The sequence below is a fragment of the Panthera pardus genome, unplaced genomic scaffold, assembly GCF_024362965.1.
Source record: "Panthera pardus isolate Hobbes unplaced genomic scaffold, ASM2436296v1 HiC_scaffold_13, whole genome shotgun sequence".
Taxonomy (NCBI): Eukaryota; Metazoa; Chordata; class Mammalia; order Carnivora; family Felidae; genus Panthera; species Panthera pardus.
In genome coordinates, this window is record NW_026526688.1 from 167,591,149 (window position 1) to 167,609,387 (window position 18,239).

Genomic DNA, 18,239 nt, shown 5'->3' on the forward strand with positions numbered 1-18,239 from the left:
GGGAGGATGGGCTAAATAGGTGATGGGCATTAAGGAGGGCACTTTTTGGGATGAGCACTGTTATCTGGAAGTGATGAATCACTGAATTCTGCTCCTGAAACCAATACTGCACTGTATGTTAACTAAATTGAACTTAAATAAAATAATAATAATAATAAAATAAATCTTTGTTAAGAGCAGTGTAAAAGAAAGTTTGGTTGATGGACATTTGGGCTGTTTCCATAAGTTGGCTGTTGTAGATAATGCTGCTATAAATATCAGGGTGCATGTATTCCTTTGGATTAGCATTTTTGTCTTCTTTGGGTAAATACTTAGTAAGGCACTTGCTGGATCATAGTGTAGTTCTATTTTTAATTTTTTGTGGAACTTCCATACTGTTTTCCAGAGTGGCTTCACTAGTTTGCATTCACACTAAGTGCATCTGGGTTCATCTTTTTCCCCAACTTTGCCAACACCTGTTGTTTCTTGTATTGTTGATTTTAGCCATTCTGACAGATGTGAGGTGATATCTCATTGTAGTTTCAATTTGTATTTCCCTGATGATGAGTGATATTGAACATCTTTTCATGTCTGTTGTCCATCTGGAAGTGTTCTTTGGAAAATGCCTGTTTATGTCTCCTGCCCACTTTTTTTAAATGTTTATTTTTGAGAGAGATACAGAGACAGTGCAAGTGAGGGAAGGGTAGAGAAAGGGAGATACAGAATCTGAAGCAGGCTCCAGACTCTGAGCTTTCAGCACAGAGCCTGACGTGGGGCTCCAACCCACAAACCACAAGATCATAACCTCAGCCGAAGTTGGACACTTAACCAACTGAGCCACCCAGGTGCCCCATTCTGCCCAATTTTTAATTGCATTTTTTGTTTTTTGGGGTGTTAAGTTTTATAAGTTCTTTATAGATTTTGGATACTAACCCTTTATCAGATATGTCATTTGCAAGTATTTTTTTTCCATTCTGTACATTGGCTTTTAGTTTTATTGATTGTTTCCTTCCTTGTACAGAAGCTTTTAATTTTTATGAAGTCCCAATAGTTTATTTTTGCTTTTGTTTCCCTTTCCTCAGAAGATATATCTAGCAAGAAGTTGCATGGATAAAGAAGATGTGGTACACACACACACACACACACACAAAGGAGTATTACTCAGCCATAAGAAAGAATGAAATCTTGCCATTTTCCATGAGACGGATGGAGCTAGGTAGTATTATGCTAAGTGAAATAACTCAGAGAAAGACAACTACCATATGATTTCACTCATATGTATAATTTAAGAAACAAAACAAATGATCAGGGTAGGGGGAGGAGAACGAGAGATGCAAAACAAGAAAAGACTCTTAACCATTCAGAACAAACTGATGGTTATCAGAGGAGAGGTGAGGGGGGATGGGTTAAGTCGGTGATAGGGATTAAGGAGGGCACTTGTGAAGAGCATTGGGTATTGTATATAAGTGTGAATCACTAAATTGTACACCTGTAAGTAATATTCACTTATGTTCACTAACTGGGATTTAAATGACAACAAAACGTGAAGGACAGTTTGGTAAGGGACAACAACACTAAATTCTCAAAAACTAAATTAGACCAGAGAGAACATTAATGCTTATTAATAGAATCCTTTGAATGTTTAATTTTTACATAAAGATCCAAGTCAGTGTTCCTTATTCAGCAGAACCGAATTTATCTAAATCTCACCTTAATTAATGGGACTCCCTAAAAGAAGCCAGAAAGAATGAATGGTAATTAAATGCACAGTTTTTGCACAGTTAAAATTACGGCAAATTACATGCAAATTGGAAAACACAATCAGTAAAAGATCTTTCTCTGTGAAATTCCTGGTGCCATTGTCTGAATTTATTTTATGTTATATTCAGAGAGCATAGTCAGGACTTTGGGCAGAGAACAGCCTGTCATTTCAAGGACTTGGAGTTCACTGTTGTCATGGCCAGTAGTAGGCTTGGTTGATAAAAACTTGAAATAACAGTAATAGAAAAGAGAGAAGGAAATGAATATAAAGATGTTTTGAGGCAGAATTATAACATTTGCTGGTCAAATGAACAAAAGCAAAGTCTCTAAAAGAGAAGTCATGAAATGTGGGTTCTGTAGATGGAAGAAAGTCACCTTAATTTAAACAATTTTAAAAAGCAGTGATTATTACCAGGGAGAGAACTGAGCCTGGTAAAAGTGATGCAAATTTTGTACTTAAAAATTTTCATACAATATCTCTTCAAGTTCCATGCCAATGTAGCCAATTTTAGTAATTAGGAGGCTCTTCTAGACAAGTCTTCATTTTACCAAATATAGGTCTCTCTTGCTGTTTCCTGTTTTCCTCTCAGGTGATGAAGTACCAAGTACTGAGCAGTAATGAGTATTCGTTATTTTCCATTTGTCCTTCCAGATCAGCACCTGACCCCACCCTGCTCTGGTGCTAGGATTCTGATGTCTGTAGACTCTATCACATACTCTCCCTTGCCCTCTGTTCAGCCAATCAAGGCACCAACGGGAGATTGGTGGATGGGAGGAGAATGAAGTCAGAGTATGTATTTTTGCCTCCCATTTATTGGGCTGTGGTTTGGCAGTGGCTGTGTTCCTCTACCTAGCGCCACAGCTCCTACTGTTGCAGACCCTCTACATTACAGCTCTTGATGGTGTCCTGTATAGCAACATCTTTTTCCCTCTCCAGAATGGAAATGGGAACAGCTTCTGGCTCTTGGAGTCCTAATGCTTCTCCTTCCCTGGTTGGTTCCTTTAACCCTCCCCACAATTCTGTAAATAGTTCCTTCATTAAACTGGTTCAGTTATCAAGTCGATGTATACAGCCAAGGTAATGATTAAAATGATTCATATTTTTAAAGCAGTATTAAACCACTAATTTTTTCTTGAGTTAAATCTAAAGGTAATGGGTTCTCACTTTTTTTTATATGAAATTTATTGTCAAATTGGCAGAAAACATGAATAGACACTTCTCTAAAGAAGACATCCAGATGGCCAACAAGCACATGAAATGATGCTCAACGTCACTCCTCATCAGGGAAATACAAATCAAAACCACACTCAGATACCACCTCACGCCAGTCAGAGTGGCTAAGATGAACAAATCAAGAGACTATAGATGCTGGAGAGGATTTGTAGAAATGGGAACCCTCTTGCACTGTTGGTGGGAATGCAAACTGGTGCAGCCTCTCTGGAAAACAGTGTGGAGGTTTCTCAAAAAATTAAAAATAGACCTACCCTATGACCCAGCAGTAGCACTGCTAGGAATTTACCCAAGGGATACAGGAGTGCTGATGCATAGGGGCACTTGTACCCTAATGTTTATAGCAGCACTTTCAACAATAGCCAAATTATGGAAAGAGCCTAAATGTCCATCAACTGATGAATGGATAAAGAAATTGTGGTTTATATACACAGTGGAATACTACGTGGCAATGAGAAAGAATGAAATATGGTTCTCGCTTTGTAAAATCACTGTTGGTACAGACTTTGAATGGTAACTAGGAAAACTGGAACTCAATAAATGCTTAGCGAATATCTGGCAATGAGTTCCCCAAGAGAGGACCATAGCTCTGTGGCACTAATGGTATTTTAGGATAGGTGGATCATCTCATTATCATACAACATCATGGTTATGAACATCATCTTTTTGCCCAGACTACCTTCTTTAGATCTGGTCTCTACCATTTGCAGTAGTAAGTGACCTTGAAGATAAGCTTTGTGTGCCACAGTTTCTTTATGTATAAAATGGTGGTTATAACACTACTTATTTAATGTCTGATGTATGAATTAAAAGAGTTAAAATACATAAAGTGCTTAGGACTGTGTCTGGTACATAATAAGGCTAAATAAATAGTTTCTACTAATTTTTATGGGTCTTATATAATATGTGAGGAGGAGAGAGTTAAAATATCAAATTTATGCTAAGCAAAGAGGATATTTCAGAACTAATTGCAAACTAGGCATAAATACATCATCACAATCTTAGTTCCTCCATTAAGAGTCTTGAAACACATAAAATTGATAACATGGAATTGTTGGTCAAAAATTTAGTCTATTGTTATGTTCTTAGAATTCAGCAGAAGACCTTATCTTTTTCTTGGGCAGTGATCACAAGCCATGAGGTAACAGTCTTAAAATGCCTTCCATAGACATTCAATTTCAGGTAGCATTGTGTTATTATAATTAGTAGAGTATTTATATGATAGTCTTCCTTTTTTCTGAGTATTTGGGAGACACCACACTTTGGTTTCCTGATTGTGGTTGATATTCACTAATTTTCCAGGGACTTTTGAGAAATTAAAATAGGAATATGGGCAAGGATTCTGGATGCCAAATTCATCAGCTGTAATCATATTATTAACATCTTTTTCTATCATTAGTGGTTAGTAGAAAAAGTTTTGAAGTCAGACTTTTTGGATTTAAATCTATTTCTTTTACTCGCTAAATGACCTTGGGCCAATTAGGTAAACTCTGTTATTTGTTTGTTTATTTATTTATTTATTTATTTAGAAACTATTTTCCATCAACCTTATTTCCATTTTGTTTGCCTTTGTGGAAGAGCAGCTTAAGACCACTCAGTGGTTGTTCCAGCCCATTCGGTGGCCTGAGCAGGCAGAGCTGTAGACCAGTCTTCAGTGGTAGGCTGAGTGCTCTAGCCTTCAGCGGGGAACTGCTGAATAGGCCCAGAGTGCACCTCTATGCCTTTAGACCAGTCTGTGACTTCAGGATGAGTAACAGTGAAGTCAGGAGCAGGAACAGTCCATTCACCCTGAAAGTCCTCCTTGGTCACAACCTTTTCAGTAGCAGCCTGCTCGCCCTTTTCAACCTCTTCAGGATCTCTATAGAAGTAGAGAACAGGCATGACCATCCATGGGCATTCACAGGAAACGGTACCACATATGTGCAGAACTTCCCAGGCAAGCACCCACCACATCAGACACACTCTTGTTGCAAGGGATGGCAATGTCCATATAACACAGAGGAGAGTCTGTGTTATACAGAGCGATGGTAAGCAGGTGAACATAGGACATTTGCAAGAGGCTTGTGGTCAGCTCTGGGATAAGTAACCATCAGAAATCTCTTCCCTTGAAGGCTTCCTGGATCTGGTTAGTGAAGGTTCCAGGAGTGAAGTGACCAGCAATAGGAGTGGCTCCAGGAGCAGCAGCAAACTTCAGCACAGTTCACTGGCCAGCATTCCTGGATCATATGGCACTGACATCAGCTGGGTTTTCAATGGCGATGATGGCACAAGCTACCATCAGAAGCTTCTCCCGGGTTCTCTTCAGATTTATGACATAGATGCCATCACTTTTCCTTTTGTAGATGTACTGTTCCATTTGGAAGTCAAGGTTGGTGTCACCTAAGTGGGTTCCTGCTGCAAAGAATTTGAGGACATCCTTCATTTGTAGGAGAGGCTCCAGACATTGTAAAAGTTTCCCTTTAAATTATGACATGAACACAAAACACTACATGGACCCCTTCTTGGATAACACAGAAGGTGTAATTTCTGTTTTAATTCTTTTATATATAAAATGGAAATAATGGTACCTACTTCGTAAGGCTGTTACAGGAATTAAGTGAGGTAATCATATAAAGCTCTTAGAAAAGGGCCTGGCACAAATTAAGTGCTAAAATTGGTAAATACTATTGTTTTATTTTTAATAGACTTTGAGACAGTTCCACAGCAACTAATGATTTGAAAGAGTAGAGACAACCTATCAATGTAAAATTTATTTATTTGTTTGTTTATTTATTTATTTATTTATTTATTTATTTAGTGGTAGTGTTTAAAGGTAATATGTGCTTTAAACAAGACTAGAGGGTTACTTTATCTTCCTTTTCAGGATGACTGAAAATGTGATTTAGATCTCCCTGATGGATCGACATTCTCCCTAATAATACCTGAGGGAATTATTTTAACTCTGGGCATTAAGACCACAGAAAGATTAATAGCAAGAAAATCAGTTCTCTCAAAAAAAAATGCTCCATAGTTATTTGACAGCAATAATTTTTCCATTTTTAGTTTAATTAACATATTCTATGTATATATAAACACACACACACACACACACACACACACACACAAGTGAAACCTAGTCAGGAGTGCATCAGGTAACATTATGAATCTAGTTCCTCCTCCTTTTTGGTTGAACTATTCCTACCCTGCCCTTAAATCTATCATGCAGACATTTTTACCCATATTGGTTACAATTATTTCTCTCTCTCTCTCTCTCTCTCTCTCTCTCTCTCTCTGTGTGTTTGTGTGTGTGTGTGTTTAATTAGACTCCATATTGAGCGAGGGTGTGGAGCCCAACATGAGGCTCCAGCTCATGACTCTGATATCAAGACCTGAGCTGAGATCAAGAGTCACTTAACTGACTGAGCCACCCAGGCACCTCAGTCACAGTTATTTCTTGATTTCTTTTTTTTTTTTAATTTTTTTTAACATTTATTTATTTTTGAGACAGAGAGAGACAGACCATGAATGGGGGAGGGTCAGAGAGAGAGGGAGACACAAAATCTGAAACAGGCTCCAGGCTCTGAGCCATCAGCACAGAGCCCAACGAGGGGCTTGAACTCATGGACCGCGAGATCATGACCTGAGCCGAAGTCGGACACTTAACCGACTGAGCCACCCAGGTGCCCCAGTTATTTCTTGATTTCAATGTTAGAGCTTATAGACTTATTGTAGAGTTCTCTGAGACTGTTCAAATTTCAGTCTACACAGTAGAATTTGCCAGTTGGTTTTATGGCACTGTTGGGATTCTGTTGTGTATAACTGTTACTATGCAAAACTCTGCTACTTACTAATCTAGTGCCCTTAGGCAAGTGTGTCTCCATCCCCTACCTCTAAAATGAAGTTAATAATGGTACTTAGCTTATAAGGATTAAAAAATTTAACATTGTTAAAACCTTTAGAATACGACTTAGCACACAGTAAGCATTATATCAACGTTTGTAAAATAAAAAAAAAAAGAAAAACAAAGATGTGTAAGACAGAATATAGACCCTAAAACATTTGATGATAGGGAAGTGACAGTGAGTCTTCCAATTTGGGGGGTGACTTGAGGTTCTTTTGGTTTGTAAGGTACCAAACCGAAGGCCTTCAGTACAGGAAGATCTACGCTGGTTGATTTAAGGGGCATAAAACTGACTTTAACATATATAGGAAAGTAGATTCTGAGCTACTGGTACAGGTGAAGGAAGCATTTTAGAAGCGATGTAGACAATCCCCTAAAGAAAGTGGTCCTCATGTGCTTTCAGGGCCAAAAAGTCAGCACAGTGCCCAGGGGTATAAGAAAGGAATTAGAAACCAATCAAAAAACGTGGGAAAGTGTTCCAGAAATGCAATCAGGCATTTCATGCTGGTCTATTGTAAAGATCCTGGGCAAACCATTTAAGGTCACAGGGTCTTGGTTGCTTCATTTGCAAAATATGTGCATGTTGCTACACGTTTACATTGTAAGATTGTTGTAGGGATTACATGATAGGGAATGTTCCTGTACTGTGTTCACTGTAAAATAAACTAACATAATATTGTTACTATTCTTGTTGTTAATAAAGAAGACCTGATGTTGCCATTTTATCTGACAGTGATGATCCATTTCCTCTAATTCTTAGTATATTTTGACAACCTTAGGGAAGAAGGAAACCAAACTTGAGAAGATATTAAATATTAGGGAAAGACTCTTCCTCCTTCTACTACTTCCATTACCAGCCTCTGAAATTAAAAAAAAAAAAAAATTAAACTAAATGTGTAAATTTAGCTCAGGGAGACTATAACATAAGGAAAAATGTAAAGAATATCTCCAAAGTTGTAACCTTACCTGTAACCACAGTAATAGGTCATGACGAATTTATTTAAACTTCTAAAAATGTAAATCTTTTCCTAACTCTGTATTACAGCTTTGGTTATTAAAAGTCCATCGTTTGGGGCGCCGGGGTGGCTCAGTCGGTTAAGTGTCCGACTTTGGCTCAGGTCATGATCTCGCGGTTCGTGGGTTCAAGCCCCGCGTCGGGCTCTGTGCTGACAGCTCAGAGCCTGGAGCCCACTTCGGATTCTGTGTCTCCCTCTCTCTCTGCCCCTCCCCTGTTCACACTCTGTATCTCTCTCAAAAAATGAATAAACATTTTTAAAAAATTAATAAAATTTTTATTTATTTATTTATTTATTTATTTATTTATTTATTTATTTTTGAAAAAAAGAGAGAGAGTCCAGAGCATGGACAGTGGAGGGGCAGAGAGACAGGGAGAATATGCTGTCAGCACAGACCCCAATGTGGGGCTGGAACTCAAGAACCATGAGATCATGACCTGAGCCAAAGACAGATGCTTAATTGACTGAGCCATTCAGGCGCCCCTATATACCATATATTCTTTATGCATTCATCAGTTGATAGACATTTGGGCTCTTTCCATAATTTGGCTATTGTTGATAGTGGTGCTATAAACATTGGGGTACATGTGCCCATTTGAATCAGCAGTTTTGTATCCTTTGGATAAATACCTAGTTGTGCAATTGCTGGGTTGTAGGGTAGGTCCATTTTTAATCTTTTGAGGAACCTCCATACTGCTCTCCAGAGTGGCTGCACCAGTTTGCATTCCCTCCAGCAGTACATAAGTTTTCCCCTTTCTCCTCATCCCTCCCAACATCTGGTGTTTCCTGAGTTGTTAATTTTAGCCTTTCTGAAAAGTGTGGGGTGGTATCTCTTTGTGGATTTTATTTGTATTTCCCTGATGATGAGGCATTTTTTTTTTTGAGTTGACAATGATAGCCACAAGGCATTTATTTACACTTGCCTACCCCAGTCTCCCTGGGACCAAATCAAAGGTGACTGGCCCAGAGAGTCTGCTGACCTCTGAATACCGGGGAGTCCCAATCAGGCCATCAGCAGCCCTCAAGGGCCCAGTACCAGGTGGAGGGAGCCATGTACCATTGGTACTCCTTTACCCCTCTTCCCTCATCCCCAAGGGGTTTCCCTAGCCTCACGGCCTCTGGAGGCTGGCTCACTCATGTGTGGCTGTAGCTCCTGATGGCTATGGGCAGGCGGTACACTTCTAGGTTGATAGGGCAGCTGTAGTGTGCCTCCGGGCAGTGCTGCCACCAGGCTGCAGCACATCACCATGCTGGGACCAAGACTGCTGTTACCACTTGCCCCAATGGTGGTGGTGGTTGGTAGTGGGGGGTTGGGGGAGTGATTCTCGGATGCTTTTCAATAAATATTCATATAGAACTGTAAATGTATTTTCTCTTCTTTATGGTTTTCTGAATAACATTTTCTTTAGCTTACTTTATGGTGAGAATGTAGTATGTAATACATAGAACATACAAAATATGTGTTGACAGTTTATGTTATTGGCAAGACTTCCAAGCAAGAGTAGGCTATTAGTACTTACATTTGGGGAGCGTGGTCACTGCCCAGTCCCCAGGTTAAGGGTGGTCGCTGCTCAGTTCTCAGGTTGTTCAAGGGTCAACTTTATTTCAGCCTAGACAGTTTGACATGACAAAGCCACCTCAGTGAATTACCTTGATTGATTTTCAAATATTGAACTGACTTTATAATCCTGGGAGCAGTCCTCCTTGATCGCAATGTTTAATTATTTAATATAATATTCAACACAAATTTAAAAATTTTAAAAATCATTTAAAATAACTTTAAAATAGTTTAAAATAATTCCTAGATTTTTTTCAAGAATAGATATTTCTTCCTTGGATCAAAATTCACAGGTGAAGCAATTCGCTGAAATTTCCTTTGTGGAAAGATTTTTAAGTACAAAGTCAAATTCTTTAATAGATATAGACCTATTCTGATTATTTCATTTTGTTTTCTTGAGTGAGCTTTGATAGTTTGTCTTTCAAAGAATTTTTCCATTTCATATGAATTAAATTTATTGGCATAATTTTCAGAATATTCTCTTACTAACCTTGAATATTTGTAGAGTAAGGATGTCGTTTCTCTCATGTCAGATATTGGTAATTGATATCTTTGCAGTTCATTTTTTTCCCCTGATTAATCTAGATTTTTCCAAGTTTATTACCTTTCCCCCATTTTTTGATTTTATTTATTTTTCTCAATTTCTTCTTTGTTTTCTGTTTCATTGATTTTCACTTTGATTTTTATTGTTTCTCCTTTTCAGTATCTGATCTATCTTGCTTGGTAAATGCTTTTGAAAATAATATATGTTTTGTTATTACTGGTCAGAGTGTTCTGTAGTGTCAATTAGATTAGGGTGATTAAAAGTGTTACTCGAGTCGGGCGGTGGCAGCGGCAGCAGCAGCGGAGGCACCCCCGCCGTCACAGCCTCTGCGCTGGTGCAGCCACCCTCACTCCCTCTGCTCTTCCTTCCTGCGCTCGCACCATGGCTGATCAGCTGACCCAAGAGCAGATTGCTGAGTTCAAGGAAGCTTTCTCCCTATTTGACGAAGATGACGATGGTACCATCACAACAAAGGAACTTGGAACCGTCAATGAGGTCACTGGGTCAGAGCCCAGCAGAAGCCGAATTGCAGGATGTGATCAACGAGGTGGATGCTGACGGTAATGGCACCATTGAGTTCCCAGAAGTTTTGACTATGATGGCTAGAAAAATGAAAGATACAGACAGTGAAGAAGAAATTCGCGAGGCATTCCGAGTCTTTGACAAGGATGGCAATGGTTACATCAGTGCGGCAGAACTACGTCACGTCATGACAAACTTAGGAGAAAAACTAACAGATGAAGAAGTAGATGAAATCATCAGAGAAGCAGATATCGATGGAGATGGGCAAGTCAACTATGAAGAATTCGTACAGATGATGACCGCAAAGTGAAGACCTACTTTCAACTCCTTTACCCCCCCCCCCCCCAGAAGAATCAAATTGAATTTTTTACTTACCTCTTGCAAAAAAAAAAAAAAAAAAAAAAAAAAGAAAAAAGAAAAAAAAGAAAAAGGTCATTTACTCATTCTGTTTCTATATAGCAAAACTGAATGTCAAAAGTACCTTCTGTCCACACACACAAAATCTGCATGTATTGCTTGGTGGTCCTGTCCCCTGAAGATGAAGCGCTACACATCAGTTTTACGATATAAATACTTGTACTACCTTAACGATAAAGAAGCACTTAGTGGACTCCTTGCAGTTCCTTTTGCTAATGATTACTACACTGTTTGGGCTGGCTAGTTTTTCATGCATGCAGCTTGACGATTGAGCATAGTCAGGCCTTTGTATTAAAAACGAAAATTGAAAAAACAAAAAAAACTTGTTTCAAATGGGTTCTAGTCCAATTTGTTAGTATAAATTGTCATAGCGGGTTTACTGAAAACAAACCTTTAAAATTGGTTTACCTCAGGATGCTGTGCAGAAAAATGGGTGAAGGATAGATAAGACCGTCTAGACGCAGCCCCACAGAGCAGGACGGCCCCCTGTACTTCCGTGCGCCCCCACCCGTGGTGACAGTGACACATCCTGCCGGCATCCTGTGCGTGTTGGTTTGGCGTTGTCCGCATTGTACCGAAGAGCGAGATGGGTGTCGGGCTGTCACCATTCACACAAATTTTTAAAAAGAAACCTTTGCCAAGGGAGCATCTTTGGACTCTCTGTTTTTAAAACCTCCTGAACCTGACTTGGAGCCAGCAGAGGTAGGCTGTGACTGTGGACTCTTCAACACAACCATCCACATTGCTGTTCAAGAAATTACAAGTTAACGTCCATTCCAAGTTGTAAATGCTAGTCTTTTTGTTCCAATAAAAAGACCATTAACTTAAAAAAAAAAAAAGTGTTACTCAAAGCTTCTCTGTTGTTACTAATACTCTGCTGACCTGTTTATCAATTACAGAAAGGTGTATGTTGAAATTGTCAACTATAGTTGTGGATTTGTATATTTCTCTTTACAGTTACATCAGTTTTTGCATCATATATTTAGAAGCTCTGATGTTACGTGCAGAAATGCTTAGAATTGTTACATCTTAAAGAATTGATCTGTTCATCATTATTATGAAATTAATCTCTTTATCCCTATAATATTCTTGCTCTGAAATCTTCTCTGATGTAAATCAGCTTTCTTTTGATTAGTATTAGCATGGTGTAACTTTTCCTGTCTCTTTTTTAAACCTATCTGTGTCATTATATTCAAAGTAACTTTCTTTTAGGCAAATTAGTTGGGTCTTGATTTTTTTTAATTTATTTAGTTTTTATTAAAATTTATTTATTTACTGTGAGAGAGACAGAGACAGCGCAAGAGGGAAGGGGCAGAGAGAGAGGGAGACAGGGAATCCCAAGCAGGCTCCGCATTGTCAGCGTGGAGTCAGATGCAGGGCTTGAATTTACAAAACCATGAGATCATGACCTGAGCCTAAACCAAGAATCAGACCCTTAACTGACTGAGCCACCCAGGTACTCCAGGTCTTACTTTTTAAATCCAATCTGCAATTTCATTTAATTGGGTAATTAAGAACTAGTTGATTCTTGATATATGCAATAGTTGTTACGTGAAGTCATCACAATCACTGGATTAGTGAATAACCTAAGTATAGTTCCCTTGGGAAATACAAAGTTCTCTCCTAGAGGCTCTGGCTATAACTTATTTGTTAGCCAATCAATATATAACCTTGTTTCATGTGTGTTTCTTGTTAGAGATACCTTACTGAATATATATTGTTGATTCATTAACATTGAGCTCATAAGCAGCTCATGCCCAGATGAAATTTGTCTAACACACTCATTGTCATGGTAAGGCACAATCTTCTTATGCTTAGGAACACTACATACGTTTTGAGTATGGTGCTTGGGGGTCATTTTAAATACCAAAATCACCAACCACAAGCACAAAAAATGGAAAAATGGGGCACTAAGTAGACTACAAAAAGGACATTTGTTCATAGTAGGTGAGCTGAAACGAGAAGGCAGAGTGTTGCCTTGTTTGACTTCATCTGTGAACTTGTATGTCTGGCACTTACATTTTTCACTGCTTTGCACAAGCCCATAGATTACTGACTGGAAAAAGACAGCAAATACTGATTTTGGGTGTTACAAATAAATGTTAGTAAGTACACAAATTTGCAAATACAGAATCCACAAATAATGAGGATTGACTATACATTTAATGTGGTTATTGAATATGATATTTAAATCTATCATTTTTCTTGTTTTTATCCTATTTGTCCATTTGTTTTTCTTCCTTATTTTTTTGTCTTCTTCTGTATCATTCCACATTGTTAATATATCTTCCTGGATTATTAGATATAATTGTTTTTTTAATCTTAAATTTTGTTTACTGATGGCTTTGGAATTCGTAGTATATACTTTTAATGTATAAATACCAATATTCATGTGATATTATAAAACTTCATACATAGTAAATGTATATTTTCATTTCTCTCTACTGGGCTTTTATGTTATCGTTGTCATGAATTTTACTTCTATGTATATCATAAAGCCGACAGTAAATTGTTATCATTTAATCCTTTAACAAATTGAAATAGAAAAAAGGTTTTTACTGACATAATTACCATTTCTTATGTTCCTTCCTCATTCCTTTTCATGGACACAAGTTTTTATCTGGTATCATTTTACTTCTCCTTTAACATTTCTTTAGCATAGATCAGCTGCTGATGAATTCTTCCAGATTTGCATGTCTGAAAGTATTTTCATTTCACGTTTGTTTTGAAAGGTATTTTCCATGAGGAAAAATTTTATATTGATGAAGTTTTTTTCTTTCTGTTCTTTAAAGGTGTCACCCCATAGCTTTTTAGCCTTATTGTTTCCATCAAGAGATTTGACATTGTACTTAGCAACTTCTTTCTACATATGTCTCCTGAGGCAAGGGAGATAAAAGCAAAAATAAACTATTGGGACTTCATCAAAATACAAACCTTCTGCACAGCAAAAGAAACAACAAAACTAAAAAGTAACGAACAGAATGGGAAAAGATATTTGCAAATGACATATCTGATAAAGGCTTAGTATCCAAAATCTATAAAGAAATTATCAAACTCAACACCCCCCCTAAAAAAAACCCCAAATAATCAATTTAAAAATGGGCAGAAGACATGAACAGACATTTTTCCAGAGAAGACACAGATGGCCAACAGATACATGAAAAGATACTCAACATCACTCATCATCAGGCAAATACTAATTGAAACAGTATCACCTCATACCTGTCAGAATGGCAAAAATCAACAACACAAGAAACAAAAGGTATTATTGAGGATATGGAGAAAGTGGAACAATTCTGCACTGTTGGTCAGAATGCAAACTGGTACAGCCACTCTGGAAAGCAGTATGGAGTTTTTTCAAAAAGTTAAAAATAGAACTACCCTATAATCCAGCAATTGCACTACTTGGTATTTACCCAAAGAATGAAAAAATACTAATTCAGAGAGATACATGCACCCTGGTGTTTATAGCAGCATTATCTACAATAGCCAAATTATGGAAACAGCTCAAGTGTCTTTTGACTGATAAATGGATAAATGTGTATTTACACACACACACACACACACACACACACACAGAGGAATATTAGCCATAAAGAAAATGAAATCTTGCCATTTGCAATGACATGGATGGAGCTAGAGTATTATGCTAAGTGAAATAAGTCAGTCAGAGAGAGACAAATACCATATGATTTCACTCATATGTGGGATTTAACAAGACTAATGAGCAAAAAGAGAAAGAGAGAGAGAGAGAGAGAGAGAGAGAGAGGCAAACCATGAGACAGACTCTTATCTATAGAGAACTGAGGAGAAGAGAGGTGGGTAGGCGGATGGGTTAAATAGATGATGGGGATTAAGGAGGGCACTTGTGATGAGTACTAAGTGATACATGGAAGTGTTAAATCACTATATTGTACACCAGAAACTTATATTACACTGTATGTTGACTAACTCAAATTTAAGTGAAAACGTAAAAAAAAATTAAGTAATTTATTTTTCTTCCTCTGTGTGTCTATTTTCTCGGGCTGCTTTCAAGGTTTTTCTCCTTATTATTGGTTTTAAGTGGTTTTATTATAATGTGCCTTCGCTTAATTTTCATTATGTTTCTCTTTCTTGAGGTTCATTGAGCTTCTTGGATCTCTGAGTTCATAATATTTATCAAATTTGGAAAATGTTTAGTCATTATTTATTCAAAATTTTTCCTCCTTTTCTCTTTTGCATTTACATTTATTCATATATTAGGCTGCTTGATATTATCCCACAGCTCACTGATTCTTTATTCTTTTTTAAACATCCTTTACTCTCTGTATTTCATTTTGGGTGGTTTCTACTGCTATTTTCAAGTTCACTAAGTTTCTAATTTTCCATTCATCCCTGCAAGGGTAGGTTTAATTTGAAATATTGTAGTTTTCATCTCTAGAAATTCAGTTTGAGTCTTTTGTATATCTTTGATGTCCCTTCTAAACATGTCCCATCTTTTTGAACATATGAAATACAGTTGTGTAACTTTTAATATGCTTACCTACTATCTCCACCATTTGTAGAATTTCTGGCTTTTTATACATTTTCTTCTTTATAGTCTTATTTTTCTTCTTCTTTTCATTCTTGATAAGTTTTGATTGGATGCCAGACATTGCAAATTTTACCTGTTGAGTGCTGGATGCATTTATATTATTAGAGAAATGTTGCAGTTTATTCTTAGATACAGTTATTTGGAACTGTTTGATTCTTTTACATCTCGCTTTTAAGCTTTTTGTATCAGATCATGGGAAGTTTGGCAAAAGACTTCTGAGTATGCCGTCTATACCCTGTGAATTATATCATCATCCACTCTGGTTAATAGAAACAGGCAACTATTTCAGTTCTTGTGTATGTTCCGGAGATTATTTCCTCTAATCCTTTAGGTAGTTCTTTTCCCCAGCCTTGGATAATTTCCTCACAGGCTTGTGCTGATCAGAATCCACCTTAAGACTTGAAGTAAAATGTCTTTAGGTCTCAAGAGTACTCTCTTTACCAGCTCTTTGCTCTCTGGTATGCTTTCTTGCAAACTCTTGCCCAGACTCTCAGCTCTGTCTCCTCAACTCAGGAATATGGCAAGTTTCTCTGCATGGGTTCCCCCTTTCCTAAGCTGTAGTCTGGAACTTCTCTGTGCGGTAAGCTTGGGGAGTTTCAAAGTTCATTGTGTTTTTTCCCATTGCTCAGAGCTCACTCTTCTTCATTGTCAGATTTCCAAAGACTCGAGACCTATTTCTAATAGGTGGCTAAATCCTTTCCCTAATACTTTATTTTGACCAGAAGCAAAAGAAGTCCGGCATTAATGTTTTAATTTTATTGGTTTTATGGCTTTGTATTTTGCTTATAATTTTAATTTTATAGTTATACAATACCTATGAACATAAGGACTAAATCACAACTTCAATATTTTTGAGAAACAGAATATAATTACTGAAGCTACCTGTGGGATGAGGAAGGGGGAGAGAAAGAATGTCTTTGTTCTTTATAAGGTGTCCACATATTGTTAAAATTGTGAAACACAGGTTCAGTTTGAAGCAGAATATGGTATCAGTGTGTTTTAGCCTTAAATGGCTTTATATTTTTAAAATGACTCCTTTAATTTGTTGCCATGCTATTTGCCTTAGAATGCCTTCCCACACTTTTTACTTCTGTGGCACTTGTAGTCCAGACATGCACTTTTCTGTGTGGGGTATATTATCTATAAATGCTAGGATTTTCACTTATGGAGACTGAGCGTTAAAAGAACATGCCAGATCTAACACATAAGGTAATGAAACTTTTGAGATGGCTGATAGTATATTGAATAGGAACAACTTAGGTGTATAGAAAACCATGGATAGTAGGAAAGCAGAGAAACACCAGTAAAGACTTCATCCTTAAATTTTCCAATTCCTGATCACCTATTGTTGGTAGGTTGTCATAGCCATGAAAAATGGGAGAAAGGTAGAGAAAATATTGAATCATCAGGATTTATAAAACTGTTATGGAAGTTCCTTTCATTGATTCTTGTTTAGGACAAGATATTTACTTTCATTATATTGGAATATCCATGGGAGTAGCAACTATGTGTATCTTGTATCTTGTTTACTGCTGATGCCAAAACTTAGAACAGTGTCCAGAACAAATGCTCAAGAAAAAATATGCTGAATATTCTAGAAATCCTAGAAATAATATCAATACAATTTTTTTTCAGATGAAAGAAATCAAAAGTATCTGTGTCTTCTCTAATTACTTTTAGTTCCCTAAGAGGCCAACACTAGGGTAAGTGGCATCTGTAAAACACGCCAGGAGCAACTGACAGACATACTAACTGAACTCTAGTTGAGTATTGCTGCTTCCATTAACTACTGGAAGATCCAGACTATAAGTTCCAAGAGCAAACAAATGATATATCTTTTGTTTCTTCCTACAATCTGAGGCCCTTAGTACCTGTGTGACACATATATAATAGATTCTCAATACAAATGAAAAAATTATTATTTATGATATGAGATGACTACGAACCATCCTGTGATCCTGAAGGGAATCTGAGGGAGTTGTTCCTTATCATCCATTATCAAGAGAGAAGAGTAGAATTCAGATACAGGATGGATGAATCCAAACATAGCAGTGGTGTAAGAAAGGGAAGGATTATTTTTCACTTACTATATATGTATATAGTTTTTGTCCTACTCAACACTTGCTTCTACTTAGTTTCATTCAGCATGTTCTTCATCATCTTATCAATTCCTCCAAATATATTAAATTTAAATCTTGCCCTTTAAAGTACTCATTATTTTCCATATTGATTGAAAAAGTGACCTTGAATAAGTCACTTAAACGTTTGATTCCTATGTAGGCCACTCCTATTTTCCTCCCTAGGGTGGCATGCGCATTAATATTTGAAATGCTCTATCTTGTATTTGGTCTGGCCAAAGGGCCAAGATGACTTTGATAGTTGATTAAATTCCAATGACAGTCACAGTGAAGAGAAAAAAGGGTAACGCAAACAACCCAGTGGTAGAATTTCAGCAGAGAAAAGGGCATGTCGAAAGTTGTGTTAAATTATAAAGGATGAATTAGATGTGGTGAAAAGAATAGGGTCTTTCATATCTACCTACCTATCATCTAGTCTTTCATTAAACAAATACTTAATGCCTACTACGTGCCAGATACTTCTTGAGGTAGTTTTTTACACCAGTGAACAAATGATTTCTGCTCCCATCATACCTCCTTACATTCTATCAAGAATGGGAGCAGGTAGAAGTGAAGATATATAAGAGAATGCAGTAATCCCCACTTATCTATGGTTTCACTGTTTGCAGTTTCAGTTACCT

At 37.3% G+C, this 18,239-nt stretch overlaps 2 pseudogenes; one reads left to right on the forward strand and one right to left on the reverse strand.

Annotated features, from left to right (window-relative positions):
* Positions 1-4,555: 4,555 nt before the first annotated feature.
* On the reverse strand, positions 4,556-9,116 carry LOC109275209 (40S ribosomal protein SA-like; annotated as a pseudogene).
* Positions 9,117-10,250: 1,134 nt separating this feature from the next.
* LOC109245607 (calmodulin-1-like) lies at positions 10,251-11,722 on the forward strand (annotated as a pseudogene).
* The last annotated feature ends 6,517 nt before the right edge of the window (positions 11,723-18,239 follow it).